General features: G+C 44.8%; 1 long non-coding RNA gene across 1 annotated transcript; it reads left to right on the top strand.

Annotated features, from left to right (window-relative positions):
• The first annotated feature begins 4,377 nt into the window (after positions 1–4,377).
• Positions 4,378–5,686, top strand: LOC123141571 (uncharacterized). Its single transcript, XR_006470353.1, has 3 exons — positions 4,378–4,554; positions 4,672–5,416; positions 5,524–5,686. It is a non-coding gene; the product is annotated as an uncharacterized lncRNA (long non-coding RNA).
• Positions 5,687–7,258: the final 1,572 nt, after the last annotated feature.

Below are 7,258 nucleotides of genomic sequence, written 5' to 3'. Positions count from 1 at the left end.
GAGAATAACATATCCATTGCACACTAAGCGCATGAGTTACAACCATTATTATACCGTGAAACGTCTGTTTCCACCGAGCAGTAAGTGCATTTCCTCTTAGTTTCACATGGAATAAATATATACTCGATTTATCACAAATTAATGTATATCAAGTAATAGTGATCAAAATGATTAATCTATATAGTGTCTCATATTGTCAAACCCCACTACAAGTCATTAAAGAGCAATTTTTCTTCCATGTCATTAAAATTGGTGTAGTAGCTTGTTCTAATAATTTTTGTCTGAGAGACTCTCAACCAAGTAACATGCACCAAAATGTATTCTAACCGAGTATTAAATCCTGTTGCATTTAATTGCGACATATTCAACTTCTTATGGTATTTTTTGGTTTTTATTTCTATAGAAATTTTCTCACATAGTTTAAATCAAAAGGAACAAATTTAAATTTTACACAATATTTAGAAATCAAATACCTAGTTCCGCAGCAACATGTGGGATATTGGCTAGTATTTTCATACACCTTAAACCATAAAACTTAGACGTAATTACATTTTATCCTTTTAAAATATTCACATTCCATACACTTGCTACACTCTAAACCATAAGTATACTTTATGCAAAAATATGACCATAATGTATTTTCAAGCACTTTGGACCACAAACTTACGGTTTTCATATGTAACCTTTTAATTTATTTAAGTTGATTCGTTTTGGATTTTTGGAAATAAAAATGAATCTGGAATTGGAAAATGAATATTTGTTTGAACCTATCTCAAGATTAAATTTCATAAAAATCTAATTATGGCATATATTAGAAGTCCCTTTTTGGTCTACTGACCAAGTTTGTTTTGGTCTTTTAACTCCACACACGCGCGCGCATGCACACGCACACGCAAAATTTGGTTCCGGACCTCTGTCAAAGGTGTATGGTTGTTGCTTTGCCCCTGTGGGTGATAAGGGCAAAAGAACAAAATAGAAAATGTTAAAGAAATTGAGGGGAAAATGAAAACAAGCGGCGGCTTTGTACAAAGGAAAAGAATGGACGATTATAGAAATCAATAGGGACTAACTTTTTTATTGATAAAAGTAGAAAATATGAGGGATTTGAGTACAAATACTTTTATAAATATGCATGAAAAGAAACAATATTTATGATTTTAATCAGTATTCCTAAGTTTGATCAAATTCGAGGGTTTCACTCATATTAATGATAGTACCTTTGTCGTGAAATTATAAAATCTAGGGATTTCGATTAAATTCATGAAATATTTTTGTAAGAGATATGATGTTATTTCCTTTCTCTATGTTTTTACTGAAAAAGGCTTACGCCCCGCTTTATATATAAAGCATCAAACAACCACAATCTGATACAAACACACGTCACCTCAACTCACGCACACACCCAAGGCAGAATTCATAGACGCTAGTCGCAGCAACACCACACCCAGCCACTACAAGAGCTACCGGGATCCTCAACCGTGAACATGCCACCATGAAGAGATGAAGCTGCAGACGATGAACCGTGAGCTCCAAGGCGGCGCCTTCAGAAAGGTTACGACACCAGAGTGCCGCCACCGCCCGAACCGAGGGTCGGGGTTTCCCCTGGAGCAACACGACGGGCAATGAAGACCGCGACGGCGCCTTCAAGAAGGGGACGAACTCGCCGCCGCCGGACTGCCCAAAGACAGAGCAGGTTTTCACCCCGGTCCGCGCTCACTGCCCCTGGCATAGGTACGGAAGCCGCACCATCAGAACCGATCGTTCCCCCGGTCACCATGCCGCCCACACGACCATGGCCACCGGGCAGCACCTGAGCCACGGCCTCCGCCCGCGAGCACTGGGCTTCCACCACCCGCCGCCCTGGCATCCAAGACCACCCCACCTCCTTCCACACGGACCAGCGGACGCTGCTGTCAGAAAGGCGGGCCCTTTGGGCGAGAATGGGACCCAGCCAGCCGAAATAGGGCAGAAGAAAGCCATTGGCGGCTGTCGGGCACGACGCAGCCAACTCGCCATTTCTCGAACCGGGCCAGGCCGCCGTCGCCACCCCTGGCAACAGCAAAAACCCGGAGGCACCCCTGCCAACCCCCGGAGCGCCCTACCACTGTGGCCAGCCAAAGACGAGGAGCGTAGAGCCACCGTGCTCCACCCTCCGGCCACGCCTCCAACCGCAGCTCCAAGCACCCCAAGCATCAGGAGAGGGGGGCTGAACCGCCGCTACTGCGCTGCCACCCCAACCAACCGACATGGCCCCGGTCGAGGCGGCCGCCCGCAGCCCAAGCCTTCCGAGGCCCGCACCGCTGAGAAGCCAGATCTGGCCGAGCCGCCGCCAAAGCGCAGCCGCCATCCCCGACCACCAGCACGCGCCACCATATCCCACCTCCACCAGGCAGGAAGGACCCGGCAGAGGTGGCCCCCCGCCCACAGCACCGCCACAGGGCCAGATCCGGCTGAGGTGCCGCATCCAGACCCCGGGCACGGCCTGCCTCGTCGCAGCCCACCGCGCCCGTCGGAGAGCCCCGCGCCACCCGCAGAGCCACCGCCGCGTCCCGCGCTCCGCAGCGCCCTGGTCCTACCGCGCCGGCCCGCGCCAGCCCCAGCCGCGCAAGGGGGTGAGAATTCCCACCGCTGTCGGCGCTGGCCGGGCTTCGCCCGGGCGCGCCCTCTTGCGGCGGGGGGAGAGGGGAGAGGGAAGGGGAAGTGGAGAGGCGCCGGTTGCTAGGGTTCCTCCCCTGCCGCCCACGGGGGGAGCCAGAGGAGGGGGAGGGAGGGGAGCAACTAAAGCAAAATCTTCTCTATGTTTTCAAATGCACCTTCATGTCACCCGTTATGTCGGTCTGACTGTTCTCAGTGATCAAATATTTTTGGCACTTCAATTTAAGGGTCAAGTAGTGTTAGTTTCGAGTTTAGGATCCAAATTTAACTCGTCCAACAGTTGACCGGCAAAAGAAATGTCGGGTATAATCATGTGTAAATATTTTTTCTGGAAAATGGTTTTAGTTACTGAATTATAGAATACTTTGAATGATTATGGACAATCTATAAATTTCTCAAAAATGAACACTTCAGTTTGGAAAACATTTTTTGTGGTATTGGATTGTTCGTATTCACACAAAAAAAATTATTGAGATCGAAAATAGGGGTAGAGATGGTGTTGTGGGCCTTTTGCTTGGCTGATGGTATTTCGAGCATTTTTTTTTGCCAAAAGAGATGAATACGCAATTAGTGGTTGTTTGTAGACCACGGATTTCACGGCCATGGCATATATTGATATATGCATGGTATGTAGTAACATGAAAATAAACAAGTCGTTTTTAGTTGCAAATGAGGGATCAGAGTGTTATTCAGTGGTGTTGAAGCGATTTGTTCGCTCCTGCTACGTATATAAATCCCAGCATGTGCACTAGATTAGTATCACAATATAAATGATACTTACTCTCTGCTCTCCCGCAAGAAAAATACTCCCTCCGTCCCATAATATAAGAGCGTTTTTTACACTACACTAGTGTAAAAAACGCTCTTATATTATGGGACGGAGGGAGTAGAATACTCGTTAATCTCAACACACCAGAAATGTCATGTCCGTAGTCATAAAGGAACACCTTTTCTGCCGGCTATTGTGGGCTAAATAAATCAGGTAGGACTTTCGTTTATGTACGCATGCAGACAGCATGACAAGTTCTTAACTACAGTTAGTTCCATTAAGAGACTATGACTATGTCAAGAAATTAAGAAAAAGTACTTGCAAAATGCGGTATCAATAACACATCGGAATACCACCGTCGGTCGAGACCGATATGGTATACGCATTTCTTTCTGTTTCCGGAAGGAAGCTGCCGGCGGAAACGACAAATTGCCAAGCCACTGGATTTGATGACTCCTGCTTAAACTTGTCGCCTCGTGGAGCAGGTGCGTACGTTGAGTCAAAAACATTTATCCGGGGAATTTAGTATTGCACGAGGTAGATGCACGCCTCTCATGAGTAAGATCAAAGTGTTTTATTACCTGCAACTTACAAGTTCATGGCTAATTTAGTACTCCCTCCGTCTTAAAATAAGACAATTATTTTGTGACTGAGGGAGCAGGGACGGAGCTCCCATGTAGCCACTGGTGTCAATTGACACCCGTGCCTTCTGGCCTTTCAGCTAATACGTATTAACAAAAATGCGTTTGACCCCAGCCCAAAAATTCCATTGACCCCAGCCCAGCAGCAGAGCAGCTAATCCCTAAAGCCTTAGCCCATAAGATCCATTAAGTTCTAAAAAAGCAACATCCTGCGGCAGCAAACAATGACACAAGGCCAGGCCCAATGCGTACGCACGTCTCTATGTATCAATTAATCGATCTGCTGTACGCCTGTACCTATACGCGAACAGACACACGTCCTCGTCTCTTCGCCTCCTCATCTCGATCCCTAATTCCGCAGCCGCCGCAGGGAATCGGCGACGAACGACGGCGAACTCGACACCGTTTCATTGGGTGAATGTTGACATCGGCCGACCGTCCACCGGTGCATAATCTTTAATTTGCAAGTGTTGGCTCTTCCCATCCCAGGTAATTAATCTGCCCCCTCTCTCTCGGTCTCTAGATTGTCTACAATTCTACATGTGCTTTGATTTCATGATGGCTATTGGCTAAGAAATTTCTTTTCTTTGATTTGCCGAGAACCAGGAGGATATGGATAAATTTTTGTTGAAAGGGAAACGACCAGCATTAGATAGTAATGTGGCAGGGACTTCAAGGCCTGTTAGACCAAGACAAGATCTTGCTTCAAATATTGGTACTACTCCTCCGCCTCCGGCAGAAATTAACTTAGATGCACTTCCTCATGATCCAGCTGATCGAAAAAGAATAGGGCAGTACACAAAGAATCCTAAGAAGCAAGATGAGATTAGAAGAATATATTTAAATAGAGGACCTTACAGACCACAAGAAGGCTTTAAATATCCTCAGAAGACCATCGCAGGAGCTGAACAGAGATATAATCCAAAATGGTTTAAAGACTACCATTGGCTAGAGTATAGTGATAAGGTGCATAAGTCATTTTGCGTGTGTTGCTATCTATTTAGAGATTGCATCGACGGCCAAGGTGGTAATGATGCATTTGTTGTTAAAGGCTTCTCTTGTTGGAATAAGAAACAAAGACTAGATACTCATGAGGGTGAAGTTAATAGCTTTCACAATGTAGCTGTTAAAAGTTGTGGTGCTAATTTTGCCAGTTGCCACAGCGTCAGTGGAGAGATGCTTTTTAGCAATGAATATCGTCAAGGGTGTTTTGCGGAACAAAATGGGTGATGAGTTCATGAGTGATTGCCTGATTTGCTATGTGGAGAAAGACATATTTTCTACAATAACGAATGATGATGTAATTGATCTATTTAAGAAGATGAAAGATCGAGAAGGGAAGTTATAAAATGTAAGTCTCAGATCACTTTATTTTTTCCTTAATGATACTTATTTTCTGCATTAATTGTTTCTTACTATTGTTGTGAATATAATATGTTTTTTGTTCATCCTTTCCAGAAAGTTACAAGTGAAACGTTCCAAAGTCATCTTTTTGCCTATTATTTTTGGAATATGTAAAGAAGTGTTACTTTATGACTTCGTTCAGCCAATACTCGCTACTCGGTACGATTTTTTTATGTAATAATAATATCACCAGCTCGTTGCATATTGTTGCTCTTTATATCGCTCTCGGCCATTATCTATGTTGTTGCATCACTATAATTTCTGCTAGAGCCTTAGCGTGGGCAGCGGTTGACACCAGTGCCCTTTTTTCTAGCTTCGTCCCTGTGAGGGAGTATTAGTCTCAATCTACGGAAAGACTCGTCTATGCTTCAATTCATTTTTGCTTTTTTTAACATCAGTACGGACACAAGCGCTCATATACACGCGCATATACTCACCCCTATAAACGCACACACGCACACCCTACCCCTATGAGCACCTCCGAAAGACTGAGCCGCATATCATCTTGAGATTTACGAAGTCACTGTAGGCGCCTCGTTGTCGACGGGAACGTCTCCTCCCACTGAATGCGCATCGCCGGAAATCCTGAAATAAATTCAGAAATAAAAGCAAGCACCAAGATTTGAACCCCGGTGGACTGGGAATACCACAGTCCCTCTAACCATCCAACCACAGGTTGGTTCGCCATTCACTTTGCATGTGTGTGTGCGTGCGCGCGCGCGCGTCTCCTTCTCGGTTGCCTTCTTATTGTTTGCTTCCGTGACATATTTATTCCACATCTCAGGATGTTGGGCCATGACAAAATGATCAGTATGAATAGAACCAGTGTTGCTCTATGGCGTAAAGCTATTTGTTTGACTAGTTCACACTTCTGCCAATGTGCTACGTCTTGTTGGAGCGACTTATGATTAGACACAAGAGCAAAACTCTATCCATCTTATTCTCCTTGGCTGCAAGTTCCTCGAACTACAGTCAATTTACTCAAGGTAGATTCTTCAAGCAACTCAACAAAGAAGTCATCTTTCCGAGATGAGGTGGTCGGTCCATATGCGGTGGTGACCTTGAAGCTAACATTTGAGCTGCGGATCAGCACCACAGCTAAGAGGCCAAATTTGGAGGCCAAGATGTTTAACATTTGAACTAAATTGTTGTTCCAAAGCATGATTGTACCGCCAAGAGTGCCAAGGTATAGGCTTTGAGCAAAATTCCGCGATATGTGGCCTCTGAGGAAGACAACTATGAAATGGTCGACGTCATCAAGCTTCGCTCCTGGAGGCACACAATGTGACAAGAGGATGTTGCAATAGTTTCATGCAAAGTTGTGCGCCGGTCTGGGCAGTTCGAGCCACTCACATCCCAACACAATTAGTTAATAGTTTGTTCAATCATACTATGCCTAGAGAAAAACACATGTAAAATATATAAACGTGTAGCAAACCAAGCCCGGCGAAATGCACATCCGCATTCCAAGCTGCAATATAGTGTAGATGGTCCACTTCTTTGTGATTCAGAGTACAGTTTCGTCTAAATGAAACATGCACGAGTTACTACTGACTCATCTACTGCTCCAGTAAACTTTAGTAGCCGACACATTGTAATGATCGCTTGCAAAATTCTAGATTTATAGGATCAAAAAATGACTAGAGGGGCGGGGGGCGAATAGGAGATTTAAAATTTTCTTCGAAAATAGTAAGTCTCTCAACACAGCACGGCGGAATAAAATGACTAAGGGAATTCTAAGCAGAAGAAAAAATGATGAAGGAATTGACTTAGAAAAACCAGAAGACAC

This window comes from Triticum aestivum, chromosome 6D (assembly GCF_018294505.1).
Source record: "Triticum aestivum cultivar Chinese Spring chromosome 6D, IWGSC CS RefSeq v2.1, whole genome shotgun sequence".
Taxonomy (NCBI): domain Eukaryota; kingdom Viridiplantae; phylum Streptophyta; class Magnoliopsida; order Poales; family Poaceae; genus Triticum; species Triticum aestivum.
The sequence above is the reverse complement of the archived record's forward strand: the minus strand, read 5'-3'. Positions and strand labels throughout refer to the sequence as shown.